The 19179-nt window shown below is 43.5% G+C and overlaps 1 protein-coding gene and 1 pseudogene across 4 annotated transcripts in view; one reads left to right on the forward strand and one right to left on the reverse strand.

Annotated features, from left to right (window-relative positions):
- LOC126292084 (protein sprint) overlaps positions 1–19179 on the reverse strand; it is a 438713-nt gene that overhangs the window by 258151 nt on the left and 161383 nt on the right. The window lies entirely within an intron of this gene.
- LOC126292422 (5S ribosomal RNA) lies at positions 6431–6548 on the forward strand (annotated as a pseudogene).

Here is a 19179-nt window from a genome sequence, read left to right on the forward strand (position 1 = left end):
GTGGGACTGCAGCCGAACTGTCTCGAGTACTGTCAGGTACGATAACTTTTCGTGCTGTGCGTTACGCACATATCGACTTAGCGATAACACGGGACAACAGCTTTACCGGCGCATTTAACTTTGACAGCACTGGCCGGTCAGCTGGTACAGCTAGCCTGCAGTGACGTGCCGAGCTGCAGTTCACACGTAACAAGAGACGAGCAGAGGAGCAATACAGCTTCGAATGTCATTTAATTTTTAAGTAGAATGAAATAATACACTGCCAATCAGCCACAATACGCTCCTTGACGAAAACCTCAACACGTTATAGTTTTTAGCTAACGTACTATTGTGATTAAAAACAAGAATGATGAAAATTCCTGACCTAACCACAGGGTAATTTCCCTGCATAAGCTTTATGTAACGTAAGAGAATATTGAAGGATTTCATAGTAAAATATTGACGCCACTGAAGGCTGGTAATCTCTTAGCTGCTTCCTTATCCGAAGCCGAGAAATACATTTCAGTTCTGGAAGTGTCACCTGCTACGTTGATAACGAGCCTATCAACAACAGAATCTACGAATCCAACCAGACGCAGCATTTTCTCTTCTCTTGTGACGAGCCGTTCTATATTCCGCCAGCGTTCGGCAGTGACTTGTAAAAAACCTGCGTGAGTCAGTTCCAGTCTGACAGCTTAACAGTCTTGTTACTTATCGGGCCAAACCCCAAAGCTTGACTCCAGATCAGTTCTGTTGGGTTCATATAGTAATGGTACAGCAGCAAATGTAAAAATGCAGCATTTGTACGATGTGCTCTATGTTGCGAAAAAGATTGTTTTTCGTGTTTCTATGACACTTATCTACCTCTGTAGTACAAAACGATGTACATAGCCCAAATAAAGAGGATTTAGTTTTTCATTTTCGCCTTAAAAATAAAAATGTTATGTTTTGTTCAGTTAAGCAACTTTTATTAGCAGTCTTTCATAAAACTTTGATACTTAAGAATTTGTATTTGAAATGGAAACAGGAATTTCGCGTCCAATATGTGATTAGAACCAGAAGACGTGCATTATTCACAAAAAGTGATGAGTTTTATAATTACGAGATGTAGTTATCTCAAGTTGAACAAGAAAAAAATAACAGCGGTGAGAGTTGAACCTACCTCAGTCAGTGAATGTGCCAATACGCTACCGACAGCGCTACAGGATCAATGAGAACGGCCTACGAACTGCATTGTATATAACTCCGGGAAAACTTCAGAGCCGATTTTCTCCGTAAATTTATGGAAAACATTAAGAACAGCCTACTTCTCGGCACTTTTTAAACGTGTTCCACGCGCGGATGTTTCACTACGAAACAGAAAGCAGCCTCAGCCATTTTCATGCTGCGCATTAACAGCTCGACAATCAGAGCACAACGATGCAGAGGCTGTGGCTGTACACGATTTTTGAAATAAAAACTACGCAGCTAAAGCGTGATTAAGAAAAACGTTGATGCAATGGTTCACTGCCTACATACGCTCTCATTTTCAGAGACGACAGTTTAGCATAGCATTCAGCTACATCACTCAAAAATGGTTCAAATGGCTCTGAGCACTATGGGACTCAACTGCTGTGGTCATTAGTCCCCTAGAACTTAGAACTACTTAAACCTAACTAACTTAAGGACATCACACACATCCATGCCCGAGGCAGGATTCCAACCTGCGACCGTAGCAGTCGCACGGTTCCGGACTGCGCGCCTAGAACCGCGAGCTACGTCATTTGCTACGACCTAGTAAGGCGCCATATTCAGTTACTATAATTATTTCAAGACTGTATTCTGAACAGATAATATTGTGAATCATGTACCGTCAAGAGCGACGTTCATCATTAATGGATTAAAGTTAAGTATCAATCTAATTACGTCCGCTTTCTGAATTCTCGTTCCTTGTCATGTTCCAGACCTCACGTCAGTATAGTTCTTCCCTCCTCACGCCACCCTGCGTGAGCTAAAACGCGTGCATTTCAGCCTCCAGTCGTAACACGGTGTTGGCTCTTCTGCTAACACACAATGTGCCACATTAGTTTAAACGCGCACACTTCCGGGCTTACGTCGCTGGTTGTCTGGAGAAATCTTCTCCATTTGGCGTTAATGAAATTTAAAAAGAGAGTTCTGAAAAGTTGTTCCGACTTCATAAGCAGTGCCCTTAGTGATATATGCAATGTATCACTGGCACAGGATTTTTTTTTTACACAGGTTAAAATATGCAATTGTTAAACCTCATCATCAGAAAGGTGACAAGACAGACATAAATAATTTTCGTTTAATTTCCTTTATGACATCTTTTCTCAGAATATTTGAAAATGTAATACACTCAAGGAGAGCCAAACACACACACACACACACACACACACACACACACACACACACACACACACACACACACACACACACACACCGAAACAGTTTACTTGGGATATCACAGTTTGTATTCAGATGGGTTGCTCGACTCAGAATGCTATTTACACATTCACTCATCAAATAGTACTAGCCTTAAAATATATATCGGCAAATGGTACTTTTTGTGATCTTTCCACGGCGTCCTACTGTGTAGATCGTGTTATTCTCTTAGGAAAAAAAATCGAATTTTACGGAACTGATAGCTTTACACACAGCTGGTCTGAATTATGCATAGCAAGTAGACTGCAAAAGATTGCACTGAGTAATTCAAACAATGTTGGAACAGTATCACAAAGCGAGTCCCACAGGGTTCAACTTTGGCTCCTCTCCTATTTCTTAAATAGGCGAATGATCTTCCGCTTAACATTTAATGAGCAGATTTTGTAAGTCTTGCAGACGATACTAAGGTTATAATAAATTCCCTTAGAGAAGAAGCAGCTGAAGAAATTGTAAATGATGACGTACAAAGGTTTTTAAAGTGGTTCTCAGAAAATGGACTCTTCCTAAATTTTGACAAAACGCACTATGTTCATTTCTGTACAATAAATAAAGTCATACCATCAACTGATGTAGCACATGAGCAGCAGTCAGTAATAGGGTAGAATGCTCTAAATTTTTGGATGTATATATTGATGAAAACTTGAATGGGAAGATGCGTATTAGTGAGTTTCTCAAAACAATTAAGTAAAGCTACCTTTGCTCTTCGCATATATATATAATGAATTAATCTTTCGACATATATCGCATATTTCCACACAATGACGTCTCTTAGAATAATTTTCTGGGGTAGCTCATCACTTAGAAAGAAGGTATTTATTTCACAAAAGCGGGCACTAAGAATAATGTCTGACTGGTAGCAATATAATTTTTCATTCCAAATCAAAATCATTTCTATTGGACAATTCCTCCTATTCCAGTAACGAATTTCTACTTAAAAACTGGTAGCCATAAAAAGGAAAAGAAAAAGTTATTTTTTAGTGTGCTTGCAGGAGCCGGATTAGACAAATTATGTGTTCATTAATATTATCATGTGTAAATATCCTGTAAATAACTGGTTCCAGATCACTTCGATAAAAGTATCATTCAAATGATCTATGATACGCGTAACTAATTGCCTATTCTTAATTCATTGCTAGGTTGTATTCCTTCAGCTTGTATTATGAACAACTTTGTGTGTGGCAGTTATGTAGCTGTGTAAAGATCAGGAGAGATTAGGAAAATTGAAAGAGTGGTATCATTACCAAGAGAAATATGAGGCACTGAAAGCACGGCGAGAAATTCAAACTGATGGAGACATATTCAATGCTACACCCGTCAATTCGGTATGGTGGTACAACCGTGGGACGTCTAAATACCTAGGTTTTTCTGTGTGCTGACAAACCTGTGACACTGCTGCGCGGTGTATCACGAAATAAAACCACTGTAAAATAAATGACGGATGAGAGGTGCTGCCCAAGGTCAACAAAAGTAAAACTCACCACAACCTCTACCGGTTTCTCCCCCACGCCTTTTCATCCTCTTATCTCTGTCCCGCGATCCTGTCTAAGTACAGAGACACCATAAGAATCTCGCCTCCTCTTCAACAAACATCTCCCCCCCACCGCCCCCTAGTTTATTACCGTTACACACACCTTATCGTATCAGCAGCCATAAAAATCATAATGGAAAGTGTGAACCGAGATATCTGGTATAGCTGATAGGGGACGCAGTAAATTTTGTATCAGGAACTCTCGTAAACTCGAGATGGCTGCTGCTTTCCAAGTAGGAACAGACGAGGTGGTAATCGTTCTGATAATAGGGAGCGCTTAAATGACATTATACCCAATCGCAGGAAGATTAGAGATCAACGTGCCGTCCATTTGGAGCACATCACAGATGAAGCAAAACACGGGAGCAGGCATGGATGGAGATGTCCCCACGGTTGACGTTGTAAGGGGTCCGTAACGGGCGTTTACATGGGTCATACACAATTTACAGTATCTGACCAACACTATACCGACATCTATTCTATATAGGGTGTGTCCATCCTTTGCCTTTATGACGGCTTCAACTCTGCTGCAGACACTTTAGTTTCGGTGGGATGTCTGAAAGTTTGTGGAGGAATGGCGCCCCATTCTTCCTGAAGAGCCGAAAACGGAGAAGGTAGTGATGTTTATATATACTGAAGCGCCAAATAAAATGGTACAGGCATGCGTATTAAAATACAGAGATATGTAAACAGGCAGACTACGGCGCTGCCGTCGGCAACGCCTATATAAGACGACAAGTGTGGCGCATTTGTTAGATCGGTTTCTGCTGCTACAGTGGCAGGTTATCAAGATTTAAGTGAGTTTGAACATGATGCTATAGGCGGCGCACGAGAGCGATGGGTCACAGCATTTCCGAGGTAGCGATGAAGTGGGGATATTCCCATACGACTATTTAACGAGTGTACCGTGAATATCACGAATCCTATAAAACATCAAATTTTCGACATCGCTGCGGTCGGTAAAGATCCTGCAAGAATGGGACCAACGACGGCTGAATAAAATCGTTCAACGTGACAGAAGTGCAACTCTTCCGCAAACTGCTGCAGATTTCAGTACTGGGCCATCTACAAGTGTCAGCGTGCGAACCATTGAACGAAACATCAATATGGGCTTTCGGAGTAGAGCGCCTCGCCTGGGTCTCGACGAGTCTCTACTCAAATCGTATCGAACGGATGGACGTGTACGGGTATGGAGACAATCTCATTAATCCGTGGACCCTGCATCTCAACACGAAACTGTTCAATCTAGTGGAGCCTCTGTAATGATGTGGGGCAGCGCAGTTGAAGCGATATGGAACTTCTGATACGTCTAGATACAACTCTTTGACAGGTGACGTACGTAAGCATCCTGTATGATCATATGCATCCATGTCCATTCTGCATTCCGACGGACTTGATCTATTCCAACAGGACAATGCGACACCCCACACTCCCAGAATCGCTAAAGACTGACTCTTGGAACACTCTTCTGAGTTTGAACACTTCTACTGGCCACCAAAACTTCCCAGACATGCACATTATTGAGCATATCTTGGATGCCTTGCAACATGCTGTTCAGCAGAGATCTCCACCACACGTACTCTTACGAATTTATGGACAGCCCTGCAGCATTCATTGTGTCAGTTTTCTCCAGCACCACTTTAGACATTTTTTGGTGTCACCGCCAGACAGCACACTTGCTAGGTGGTAGCCTTTAAATCGGCCGCGGTCCGGCAGTATACGTCGGACCCGCGTGTCGCCACTATCAGTGATTGCAGACCGAGCGCCGGCACGCTGCAGGTCTAGAGAGACTTCCTAACACTCTCCCCAGTTGTACAGCCGACTTTGCTAGCGATGGTTCACTGTCTACATACGCTCTCATTTGCAGAGACGACAATTTAGCACAGCCTTCAGCTACGTCATTTGCTACGACCTAGCAAGGCGCTATATTCAGTTACTATGTCTTCTGAACAGATAATATTGTGACTCATGTACCGTCAAGAGAGACGTTCATCATTAATGGATTAAAGTTAAGTATGAAACTAATTACGTCCGCTTTATGAATTCTCATTCCGTGTCACGTTCCAGACCTGACGTCAGTATAGTTCTTTCCTCCTCACGTCAGCCTGCGTGAGCCAAAACGAATGCATTTCGGCCTCCTCTAGTAACACGGTGTTGGCTCTTCTGCCAACACAACAATATTAGTCGGGAGCATGCCACGTCGTGTTGCGGCACTTCTGTGTGCTCCCGGGGGGCCCTACACGATATTAGGCAAGTGTACCAGTTTCTTCGGCTCTTCAGTGAACTTTTTGTGATACCTAACGTCAATTTCCCATTACATAGGAGTGTCCGGAGATTTTTGATCAGATAGTGCATACTGCTAACAATACAGCACCCAAACTTTGTCGGCTATGAGAGTTGCAGCTACCTGTTTGCTCACACTGTCGGTCGCTGTTGTTTGACAATGTTTGTGGAAATACTCTCCCGTGATACAGATGTTTTGCTAACGGCCTTGCCGCAGTGGCAATACCGGTTCCCGTCAGATCACCGAAGTTAAGCGCTGTCGGGCTGGGCTAGCACTTGGATGGGTGACCATTCGGTCTGCCGAGCGCCGTTTGCAAGCGAAGTGCACTCAGCTCTTGTGAGGCAAACTGAGGAGCTACTTGATTGATAAGTAGCGGCTTCGGTCACGGAAACTGACATACGGCCGGGAGTGTGGTGTGGTGACCACATGCCACTTCACATCCGCATCCAGTGACGCATGTGGGCTGAGGATGACACGGCGGCCGGTCGGTACCGTTGTGCCTTCATGGCCTGTTCGGGAGGAGTTTAGTTTTTTTCAGTTCTAGATACAAATGTTCAGATCAGTTAGTCTACGGCCAAGAAACTGAAGAAAGTGAGTTATAAAGTTAATGGAAAGTACGTCGTTCTGCTTTTATAAAATTCATTCAAATTATATAAGCATGCATGTAATACAGGCCGGATTTAGTCCATACGACACGCATTTTTGTGTGTTACAGACACTGGTTGCAGCACCAGCTTTTGGAAATCGCAGCCTGCTCTGGTATGCAACACAACGGACAGAGCGGCTACGCGGGCTGCCTACCTCTATGGCGGACTTGGCAAACTGTTCAAACTGATTCGGCAAGCATGACGGGAGGGAGAGGGGCGTGTGTGACGAACCGGAAACCGACCGAGGGGCCACGGGTCGTGCGGTCATCTGGCCGTGACAGCCAATCACGGCTGTGACCGCTGGTGGCCGGGCGGAGCGAAAGCGGAATGCCGCAACTCGTTACAGAATGAACTTGCGGACTTGCGGACAGGCAGTGTAACAGATCTGAAGATATAATGAGCACAGGGCACGGCGAAGGGTTCCAACATACATAAAGACAAACAACCTCCAAGACACTTTTCTTAAAATTTTATTAGGTAAGCGGTTTCGATCGTTCATGCGTATACCTCGCGTCTATTAATTACACAACTGGTCATTAAAATTGCTACACCAAGAAGAAATGTAGCTGATAAACGGGTATTTATTGGTCAAATATATTATACTAGAACTGACAGGTGATTACATTTTCAAGCAATTTGGGTGCCTAGATCCTGAGAAATTAATACACAGAGCAACCACCTCTGTCCGTAATAACGGCCCTGATACGCCTGGGCAGAGCTTGGATGGCGTGTACAGGTAAAGCTTCAACACGATACCACAGTTCATCAAGAGTAGTGACTGGCATATTGTGACGAGCCAGTTGCTCGGCTATTATTGACCAGACATTTTCAATTGGTGAGAGATGTGGAGAAGGTGCTGGCAAAGGGCAGCAGTCGAACAATTTCTGTATCAAGAAAGGCCCGTACAGGACCTGCAATATGCGGTCGTGCATTATCCTGCTGAAATGTAGAGTTTCGCAGGGATCGAATGAAGGGTAGCCACGGGACGTAACACATCTGAAATGTAACGTCCACTGTTCAAAGTGCCGTCAATGCGAACAAGATGTGACCGAGACATGTAAGCAATGGCACCCCATACCATCACGCCGGGTGATACGCCAGTATGGCGATGACGAATACACGCTTCCAATGTGAGTTCATGATGCTGTAAACAGAACCTGGATTCATCCGAAAAAATGACGTTTTGCCATTCGTGCACCCAGATTCGTCGTTGAGTACACCATCGCAGGCGCTCCTGTCTGTGATGCAGCGTCAAGGGTAACCAAAGCCATGGTCTCCGAGCTGATAGTCCATACTGCTGCAAACGTCGTCGAACAGTTCGTGCAGATGGTTGTTGTCTTGCAAACGTCCCCATCTGCTGACTCAGGGATCGAGACGTGGCTGCACGATCTGTTACAGCCATGCGAATAAGATGCCTGTCATCTCGACTGCTAGTGATACGAGGACGTTGGGATCCTGCACGGCGTTCCGTGTTACCCTCCTGAACCCAGCGATTCGATATTCTGCTAACAGTCATTGGATCTCGACCAACGCGAGCAGCAATGTCGCGATACGGTAAACCGCAATCGCAACAGGCTACAATCCGACCTTTATCAAAGTCGGAAACGTGATGGTACGCATTTCTCCTCCTTACACGAGGCATCACAACAACGTTTCACCAGGCAACGCCGGTCAACTGCTGTTTGTGTATGAGAAACCATCTGGAAACTTTCCTCATGTCAGCACGTTGTAGATGTCGCCACCGGTGCCAATCTTGTGTGAATGCTCTGAGAAGCTAATCATTTGCATATCAAAGCATCTTCTTCCTGTCGGTTAAATTTCGCGCCTGTAACACGTTATCTTTGCGCTGTAGCAATTTTAATGGCCAGTTGTATATTACAGGGGAAAGAAACGGAGGACGAGAGAAACAACATCGTAATGTGACATAAAAACACACAGTGTCCACAATGTCCCGCTACTATTAAAAAAAAAATCATGAGTTATCGACGACATAAGGGGGGGGGGGGGGGGGGGTAGTACGGACAAAAACGCGTAATGAGATGGTAGAAAGACTTTAAAGAGAAAGCCACTGCCAAAGACTTTGTAGAACGTCTAACGCACGTGTTGTCAAAGGTGCAAACTGCATCCAACGCAGCCCCCAAAACTCAATTCATGGTGTGTCACGCAAATTTCAGGACGCCAGGTCAACCTTCCATAACGCTTACCCGTACATGGGAAGAACTGTAGTATCCTCTTCATGTTCTACAAACAACGGGTAGTGCACACACTGAAATTCAGTCGTAACACGACAAAATCTATTAGATCTGCAATTTTTTTTGTTTGTTTACAAAAAACCAAGATTCTCTCTCTTTTAACGAAGCAGCTTAAATCATTTAATAAAGGCAAGGCATCCGGCCCAGATTGTATACGTCAGGTTTCTCTTTGAGTATGCTGATAAAATAGCTCCATATTTAGCAATTATATACAACCAATCGCTAATAGAAAGATCCGTACCAAAGAGAAAATTGCTCAAGTCGCACCAATATCCAAAAAGGGAAATAATAGTAGTAATCCACTGAATTACAGGCCTATATCACGAATGTCGATTTGCAATAGGGTTTTGGAACATATACTGTATTTGAACATTATGAAATACCTCGAAGAAAACTATTTATTGACACATAGTCAGCATGGTTTCAGAAAATATCGTTCTTGTGAAACACAACTAGATCTTTATACTCATGAAGTAATAAGTGCTATCGACAGGGGATGTCAAATTGATTCCATATTTTTAGATTTCCATAAGTCTTTCGACACCGTTCCCCACAAGCGTCTTCTAACCGAACTGCGTGCCTACGGAGTATCGCCTCAGTTGTGTGACTGGATTCGTGATTTCCTGTCAGAAAGGCAAAAGTTCGTAGTAATAGGCGGAAAGTCATCGGTAAAACAGAAGTAATATCCGACGTTCCCCGAGGAAGTGTTATAGACCCTCTAATGTTCCTGATCTATATTAACGACATAGGAGACAATGTGAGTAGCCGTCTTAGATTGTTTGCAGATGATGCTGTTATTTACCGTCTTGTAAAGACATCAGATGAGCAAAACGAATTGCAAAATGATTTAGACGAGATATCTGTATGGTGCGAAAAGTGGCAATTAAGCCCGAATCGGCTCTAGGGGCTACAGTCCGGAACCGTGCGACTGCTACGGTCGCAGGTTCGAATCCTGCCTCGGGCATGGATGTGTGTGATGTCCTTAGGTTAGTTAGGTGTAAGTAGTTCTAAGTTCTAGGGGACTGATGACCTCAGAGACCGTTGTACTTAGAGCCACTAGAACCATTTCTTCTTCTTCGCCGTAAGGAGGACATGGAAGGTAATGACAGGTAACACACGAGTAAGCAGCATCTGTGTGTTCTTAGTCGTCACTCAACATTTGGCGCAATTTATATCCTTTATATAACCTACCAGGTTTGGTAACAATACTGAAGACAAATAAAAGTAATGCACTCTGCTGGCCGTTGAGAATTGCAGCTCTAATCAGCTGGGTGCATGCCGCCTCCCCCCCCCCCCCCCCCCGCCCTCCTCTCCATGGTGTGTAGGTGAAGGAACTTATTGACACTCGACCATGTCTTCTGCCGCTTGAGATGTTTCGTCAGGCAGTGTGAGCACAGATTTAGTGCATATAAAGAATGGCATCATGAAAACCACCGACAGATGCTCGAATGTACTCGTATATTTACGCGGACAAGCAGTCTCCGTCAAAAGACATCCTTAAAGCCGTCGGCACACGGACCGTGCATCCGAGCGTTGAGCGTGCGGATTTTCTGACGTCATGGCGTGGAATAGCGCGTTCGGGAGTCTTTCCGTACGTGCAGAGCAATATCTGGCATATCAAATATTCTGAGCGTGCGTTTGAGCGTCGACCAATGAGATGGCATAACGCCACCTACGTCACACGCACGCCTTCTCCCTTCAGTACAGAGTTGTTAGGCGCCATATTGGCATTCATTTCAAGCCTATATGTATATATGCGGTTTCTGAGCACCAGAAAATTGAGAATCCCTGGATTAACCGTTGTTAATTGTGTGATTCGTTCCAATAAATAATGAGAAACATCACATTCGTGGCAAAAGAATTATTGTAACGTGCGTATTATGAGAGTAGGCTATTTGAAGGCAGCGACACACCGAAGATCCATCCACATTGTTCTTGGTACAATCTGTTATAATTAAAATTCAATTAGTAAGAGTTATCTACGATTAACGTTTTTAGTATGACGTAACACAAAATAACGTACTACATAATGCGTATTGTTGTTTTAGCGTAATGAGTAGCGTCTCTGCTCGGTAATGAGTTTTTGTTGGGGCGGTGGTTCGCGTCTGAACACTTCTACATTTTTTTCCTAACATTCGCGCTTTTATTAGGTCCTGATACTTTATTATTAGTTTAATATAAGTATATGTTATAATATTTGATGTTACGTAAATATAAACTCACTTTTTTTTTTTTTTTTTTGAGGGGTGACTTTGTTCGATTGGCTTATTCTACAGGACAGCTTTCGCTACTTGTATAAATATATTTTGCTCCTTTATCTTTTACGCTTCGTAATTCACATGTTGCAAAGATTCTGCTACTGGGTAGGAACAGTGATCAAGTAACACTGACCTCGGGGTTTTACTAAAATGTGGGAATGATGAAATAATGTTTATCTCATGGGAGAAGTATTCCAAATTTGTACCGCAATTTTTGTAATGGAACTTTTATTAGCCTGTGTCCTTATTGACTGAACATGGTACTTTCCTTTTCGTGGACGATGAAGGAAATGTGCATTTCAATAGGGCTCACGCGGGAATTTTACGCGCGCCTATTGCGTAAACAGTGTGATTTACGAACTAGAAACATCCCTCAACTGCCGCAGGAGTGCGTCGCGATCGCGTATACCACGTTGGGGCCCACGTGCCGTGTGCACAGGTCACATCGTTCCTGAGCGTTCAGCAGCACGTTGAACTTGGCACGCTCAACGTTGACGTTCGAAGGCACGGACCGTGAGCCGACGGCTTAAGTCACATTTGTTTCCAGCATCTGTCACAATCTTTGACACTAGTGAAGCCACGATTTCGGCAATTGACTTGGCAAGATACACGGAATGTACACGCTGGAGGAAGCTAACGGCAGACGCGAAAGGACATTGTCGGCGACGTGGCTTTCACCAGGGAGAGCTGCGGTCGAGGTTATCTGCGAAGTTTCCGGTGTTTCCAGTGTACCGTTTAGCGATAAGCCGCCAAGGGCGTGGGCCGGCAGGGTCGCGGGAGCCAGCACGTCACGTACCGCAAAACAATGGAGCCGTCCTCACAGCTGACGAGGACGTGACCGTGGGCGCGGGCAGGAAATCCAGCCTCGCGAGACGCGGTGCCTTCATCACACGGAAGGTGCCGGTTGACGTGATTTACTACTGCAGCGCTCTCTGGCGGCAGATGCCAGCTGTATGTCGCTCGCAAACCGCACCGTTTAGAGCTGTAAAACTACCGTAGGCTGTCCTGAACTCTCATAAGCAAGCGCAGACTTCGACAGGTTTCCTAGTAGCTTTGGTCAGTTCAGGTCTTAGCCGCGTTACCTGTACGTGACGTGGGTTGCATACCTATACGGCATTACATCACAACAATCGCTTTCTTTACTTATGCGATCAGTGTCTTACTAGATTCCCATAAAAACATGAAGCGGTAATCCTTGTAGAAACTAAGTGAATACAGGGTGTTACAAAAAGGTACGACCAAACTTTCAGGAAACATTCCTCACACACAAAGAAAGAAAATATGTTATCTGGACATGTGTCTGGAAACGCTTACTTTCCATGTTAGAGCTCATTTTATTACTTCTCTTCAAATCACATTAATCATGGAATGGAAACACTCAGCAACAGAACGTACCAGCGTGACTTGAAACACTTTGTTACAGGAAATGTTCAAAATGTCCTCCGTTAGCGAGGATACATGCATCCACCCTCCGTCGCATGGAATCCCTGATGCTCTGAGGCAGCCCTGGAGAATGGCGTATTGTATCACAGCCGTCCATAATACGAGCAAGAAGAGTCTCTACATTTGGTACCGGGGTTGCGTAGACAGATTTCAAATGCCCCCGTAAATGAGAGTCAAGAGGGTTGAGGTCAGGGGAGCGTGGAGGCCATGGAATTGGTCCGCCTCTACCAATCCATCGGCCACCGAATCTGTTGTCGAGAAGCGTACGAACACTTCGACTGAAATGTGCAGGAGCTCCATCGGGCATGAACCCCATGTGTCGTACTTGTAAAGGCACACGTTCTAGCAGCACAGGTAGAGTATCCCGTATGAAATCATGATAATGTGCTCCATTGAGCGTAGGTGGACGAAACTAAAATGAGCTCTAACATGGAAATTAAGCGTTTCCGGACACATGTCCACACAACATCTTTTCTTTATTTGTGTTTGAGGAATGTTTCCTGAAAGTTTGGCCGTACCTTTTTGCAACACCCTGTATATATAAAGGGTGGTGCAACATTTTTTTGTGTGCATCTTTTTCGTTATACATAGTTATCCTCCTGTCTGTTAATTAAAAATAAATAGTATTTACAGCAATACTCAACTTTTAAATGTTTAATTCAGGTTTTATTCGAAAATTGTTGATTGAGGTGAAAAAAGGACTGTTGTAGTAAAAATAAAAAAAAGGAGATTTATGATATAGAGCTACAAAACGCCATTTCCTGAAACAAAAGGGTAAAATGAAAAACGCAAATGAAAAATATATCAAACACCGCTTCAATACTTCGTCGAACTTCCACAGCACATGTTTTTGTTGATCATGAACAACTTTCCCATTTATCTGTGATAACAGGAAACTGTTGCCTTCGGCCATGATGAAGAACGTTCTACTGAATACAAAACAGCAACAATAATGTATATATTTTTTATGTTTATGGATGAAAACTGTACTTGCATCAAAAGTAACTGCTTTGGATACATAAAAACGCAGAAGTTAAGCAATTCAGTAATTTTTATTGCTTACAGAATGCAATTTATATTTGTAAAAACATAAAATACACAATGGACTAACGATGAAGGACGTGCTGTTCTTATTAAAAAAAAAAAAAACAATCAATCAAACTAGAAAAACCAAAGAGAAACCAGCGGCTCCCAGTTTCTCTCTTACACATTAACTTTTTTTCCCCTACCAGTGCTACCAAAACTTCCGGTAATGCTACCATTAACTGCGGCAAATGGTTCAAATGGCTCTCAGCACTATGGGACTCTGCCCTCTACGCTGCACTAAACTTACGTAAGAGGCGAAATTTTATTTTAGCTTACGATGTTCAAGGGTTTATTCGCCGATATGTTACTAAATGGCATTTAGTTATAACAAATCCTACCAAGAACAACGTTTTATTGATGAATTCGCACTGTGCTGTTGCCGTAAAACAGCATACTTTTCGTAACACGCAAATAGGCAAATACGAAAATTCTTTAACTGCGTATATGAAGTTCCCCGTCATTTTACTACAGCGAATTATACCATTAATGATGCGTTTTCGAGAGAGACCCCTCAGTGTGAAGGTGCTCTGAAATAGCATATATTCAGCAGACATAAGCTATAATACAAAATGCATCAAATATGGGCTTCAACTGCAAACGACGAAGTATAATACGAGATCTTCAAGTTATTGCCTCTTATTTGTCCAACTTCTCGCAGCACGTTGCAGAAATATCGCAGAGCCTGTTTTGCGTTCCCTCCTTAACGTGAAATAGAAGAAAGTGACGTTACAAAACTCTTACATCTCCTGTGTCAGGATGGCTGGAAGCGGATGCTCACTTTAGCTTGTTCTGATGAAGGAGGCCGTAAGTAACGTAGTAGCAGAAGAACCAATCCGCGTTCTAAAGCACGATTTGCCAGCTGTCGTAAAATGCTATAACTAACTACCGTTAAGAAAATAGAAAATCAAATTCATAAAACCTACCTCAAATGACGGTCGGCTAATAACACATAAAATATAAAACAAAAGTCATAAAACAATACCTAGCTTAAATATACAGCGTGATACTACAGCGTGTCTGTAATCTCATAATTGAATGCTTAGACCATACTAAAGAAGCGTCATGTAGTAAAACAAAAAAAATTACAAAAATAACATGAGAAATGGAAATAAAATGCTCTCCACACAGAGTGTCATAAAACAATACCTAGATTAAATGATTTTATGTTTTATTACGGGACTGTTAATTGGATGTAGCTTTTATGAACGTAGTTTATTATTTGGTTAACGCTAGGTAGTAATATCATTATAATGTATTTGGCAGATCGTGCATAGGTTCTCATACTGCTACGGTACTTGCGGCCTCTTGCGTATTTACTTTTAAGCCGTCGTAATGCCACGTATCAGTTGTGCTGGTGCTGTTTGCCAAGTAGCGCTGATAAGACATTGCGGATGAGTTTGTACATGTTACTCATGATTGACGATTGTGGCTATTTGCGAATGTACCGGTTATATTTCGCGTCAATACGTACGATGAAGACATGTAACTCTGTATAAAAGCGAGGAAAGCGAACTTGTTTGCTGCATACAAAGTTTGAGCAAGTGCTTTGTTTATAGGCGGTGGTATGATAATGGACGTCGTGTTCGAAATTAGTCACCGCAAGTAAGTGATTTTTTCGCCGCAATCTCGACAGAAATGCAAATAATAGTTCCATCTATCCTAATTATCCAGACACATGCTTACCACAAACCACCACTCACGAGGAGATAAACACGTTATACACAGCTCGGCTGCAATGAATAGCATTTTGCACGCTAGTACGTGTTGAGCGACGATCTCTATTGCCACTAACATATTGGGGTACCAGTTACGTGGTGGTAACAGCGCTGTAGATAAAACTCACCAGGCAGAGACTAATACTGTAACGAAATAAATATGTGAAAACCAGTGTTGGAGTAGTTACGAACATGAAATACACGCACCAGCTACGCGCGTCCTGGAAACCCGAAGCACTGATTGGACAACGCGCCCGCGGACACCGAACAGCGACCAATTAAATCAAGGCTCGCAAATACAGGAGGTGCGGCCACTGACGATCGGCGACACAATCAAACGAGACTCAGGCACGCACTGATACAAATGCAGCACGCAAATACGTATCCCTTCGACCACAAAATAAAATGCAATAGAACAAATAAATAAACAGTGTCCCCGATATAAGCACTAATGCGGTCTCTCTCTCTCTCTCTCTCTCTCTCTCTCTCACACTCACACTCACACTCACACACACACTCACACACGAGTACGCGGGTACGGTAGCAGTCACTGCCAAAACTACGCTTAAACAAACGAGTTCGTATTTCCAGTTGTTGTATGTGCAGTCTAGATACTGGACATCATAGGAAATGCTACTCGCTACGTTGAACGGGATACGTCGCATGCCGGCCGCGGTGGGCGAGCGGTTCTAGGCGTTCCAGCCCGGAACCGCGGGGCTGCTACTATCGCAGGTTCGAATCCTGTCTCGGGTGGATGTGTGTGATATCCTTAGGTTAGTTAGGTTTAACTAGTTCTAAGTCTAGGGTACTGATGACCTCCGATGTTAAGTGCCATAGTGCTCACAAGGGAACCTCCCCATCGCACCCCCCCCCCCCCCTTCAGATTTAGTTTTACGTTCGCACAGAGGATAGGTCTTGAAAATCTGATCACAGATCAATCGAGAAAACAGGAAGAAGTTGTGTGGAACTATGAAAAAAATAAGCAAAATGTACAAACTGAGTAGTACATACGCAAGATAGGCAACATCAAGGATAATGTGAGCTCAGGAGCGCCGTGATCCCGTGGTAAGCATGAGCAGCTGCGGAATTAGAGGACCTTGGCTCAAGTCTTCCCTCGAGTGAAAAGTTTAATTTTTTTATTTTCGCTCTCCAAAATTTCAGGACACGTTCAGATTTGCTTGAACATATACAGGATTTCACGGTCTACACACGGGAAAATTTGTAAACGATAAAAACATACGTTTTGACAGAGCACACGGAAAACTGTGCCACTGTGAAACTGTTGCATTCATTTGTTGCAGTTTATGTGACAAACTCTTATGTTTTCATCACTTTTTTGGGAGTGATTATCACATCGACAAGAAAACCTAAATCCGACAAGGTAGAAGAATCTTTTTACCCATTCGCCAAGTGTACAAGTTAGGTGGGTCGACAACATATTCCTGTCATCTGACGCACATGCCGTCACCAGTGTCGTATAGAATATATCAGACGTGTTTTCCTGTGGAGGAATCGGTTGACCTGTGACCTTGCGATCAAATGTTTTCGGTTGCCATTGGAGAGGCACGTCCTTTCGTCTACTAATCACACGGTTTTGCGGTGCGATCGCAAAACACAGACACTAAACTTATTAGAGTTAACAGAGACGTCAATGAACGAACGGACAGATCATAACTTTGTAAAAATAAAGAAAGTAAACCTTTCACTCGAGGGAAGACTGGAAACAAGGACCTCTCGTTCCGCAGCTGCTCATGCTAACCATGAGATCACGGCGCTCCTGAGCTCAGATTATCCTCAATGTTACATATCTCGCGCATGGACTACTCAGTTTGTATATTTTGCTTATTGTTTTCATAGTTCCACACAACTTCTTCCTGTTTTCTCGACTGATCTGTGTTCAGTTTTTTAAGGCCTATCCACTGTGCCAACTTACATCTAAATCTGAGGGGGGTGCGATGGGGAGGGTCCCTTTTCAGAGCCATTTGAACCATACGTCGGATGTCAAGTTGCTAAAAATACCTAAGGGATTTTCAGGTTAAGGAAAAATATGCCGATATCTAACTAATTTTTTATTGTAATCTAACTATTTATACTCCGATTACATATCAAGGGATAACGCTGTAAGGTGAGAGGTCTATGGAATGGATACATGAAGGGAAGTTGAATGGTCAACTTTTGTTTACTGAGAGAATGCTAGGAAAGCCTAGCTCATCTATAAAGCAGACAACATACAAAACACGAAGTGAAACCCATTCTTGAGTACTATCGAGTGTTTGGGGTCCCTAATAGGCCGGAAGACGTCGAAGAAATTCATCAGAGGCGAACTGCAAGATCTGCTACCGGTGGGTCCAATCAAACGCGTTTATTATGGAGATGTTTCGTGAACTAAAGTGGGAATCCTTGGAGGGAAAGTGACACTTTTCGCGAATGGCCGGAGTAGCCGAGCGGTTCTAGGCGCTTCAGTCTGGAACCGCGCGACCGCTGCGGTCGCAGGTTCGAATCCTGCCTCGGGCATGGATGTATGTGATGTCCTTAGGTTACTTAGGTTTAAGTAGTTCTAGGTTCTAGGGGACTGATGACCACAGCAGTTGAGTCCCATAGTGCTCAGAGCCATTTTTCGCGAATATTTCTTCTTTTGCTTTCCTTCTCCTGTCTAGAAACACTAATGAGAAAATTTAGACAACAGGCTTTTAGTAGTCCGACTCTACTGTTGCCGATGTAGATTCAGCGTAATGAGATCTTAGACATGGTTAGAGACATTAGAGTTCACATAGTGGCTTTTATGCAAACAGTTTTCTGGCGAACAAAGAACAATTTCCTGTTTGCAGAACGACATTTTTTTCTGATCTAGAAGGTTCTGTTTCCGTTTTCTCTCTTCCTTAGGGTTTCAAAATGGTTCAAGTGGTCTGAGCACTATGGGACTTAACTCCTGAGGTCATCAGTCCCCTAGAACACAGAACTACTTAAATCTAACTAACCTAAGGACAACACACACATCCATGTCCGAGGCAGGATTCGAACCTGCGACCGTAGCAGTCGCGGGGTTACGGACTGAAACCCCTAGAACCGCTCGGCCACAACGGCCAGCCTTCGGGTTTCTTCCCTTAGCGTTTCCCTCTCTTCCTTATCCTTATGTTCGTGTTCGAGAGCATGTTTCATCAGTAACGTGAGGATGGAATTAGTATTTAACTTCCCGACGAAGAAAAAATCCTTCATTTGCGGTGACTAGTTTCGGACGCGACGTGCATTATGAAACCGTCGCCTATAAACAAATCACAGCACTTGTTCAAACAATTTCACATTTCTCGATTTTATACAGAAACAGTTACTTGCTTTCACGGTACGTATCGACACGTAATATAACCGGTACATTTGCAAACAGTCACAATCGGCATTCGTGAGTAAGATCTACGAGTTCATCCACAGCGTGTTATCAGCGCTTCTTGCCAAACAGCACCAGGATAAGAACAGCTTAAAAGTAAATACGCTAGAAGCCGCAAGTACCGTAGTAGCAAGAAAACCTGTCCGCGTTCTAAGACACGATG

Source organism: Schistocerca gregaria, chromosome 9, assembly GCF_023897955.1.
Source record: "Schistocerca gregaria isolate iqSchGreg1 chromosome 9, iqSchGreg1.2, whole genome shotgun sequence".
NCBI lineage: Eukaryota > Metazoa > Arthropoda > Insecta > Orthoptera > Acrididae > Schistocerca > Schistocerca gregaria.